Source organism: Penaeus monodon, chromosome 30 (genome assembly GCF_015228065.2).
Source record: "Penaeus monodon isolate SGIC_2016 chromosome 30, NSTDA_Pmon_1, whole genome shotgun sequence".
NCBI classification, from domain to species: Eukaryota; Metazoa; Arthropoda; class Malacostraca; order Decapoda; family Penaeidae; genus Penaeus; species Penaeus monodon.
In genome coordinates this window covers 14,490,551-14,490,925 of record NC_051415.1, presented here as the reverse complement: position 1 = coordinate 14,490,925, position 375 = coordinate 14,490,551, and positions in this window count along the sequence as shown.

The following is a 375-nucleotide window of genomic DNA, read 5'->3' as shown; positions in this document are numbered from 1 at the left end:
CAATTCTGATCTAATTTGTCGAGAAATAGTAATGAAAGGGATTACCCCTCCAAGTACCTATAACTAATATCGTTGTATGTAGCTTGGAAGAAAGCTTTTTTTTATCTCATAAAAATCATGATCCTTATAATAGTGATAACATTATTAATGATAATTTGAACAAAAAATAAACGCTAGTTGTGCTGATAATAATTATAATTGTAATCCTACCACTAAAGGTGATGATTGGTAATTATAATCAGATAAATTAATGATAGCATCATGATAAGAAAGGACGTAATACTAATTGAAATCGTTGCCATCTTATGATCATAATTCAAAATTTGAATAGAACATGATGTAGATAGGACGAAAATAGGAGATTGAAATCGTGTT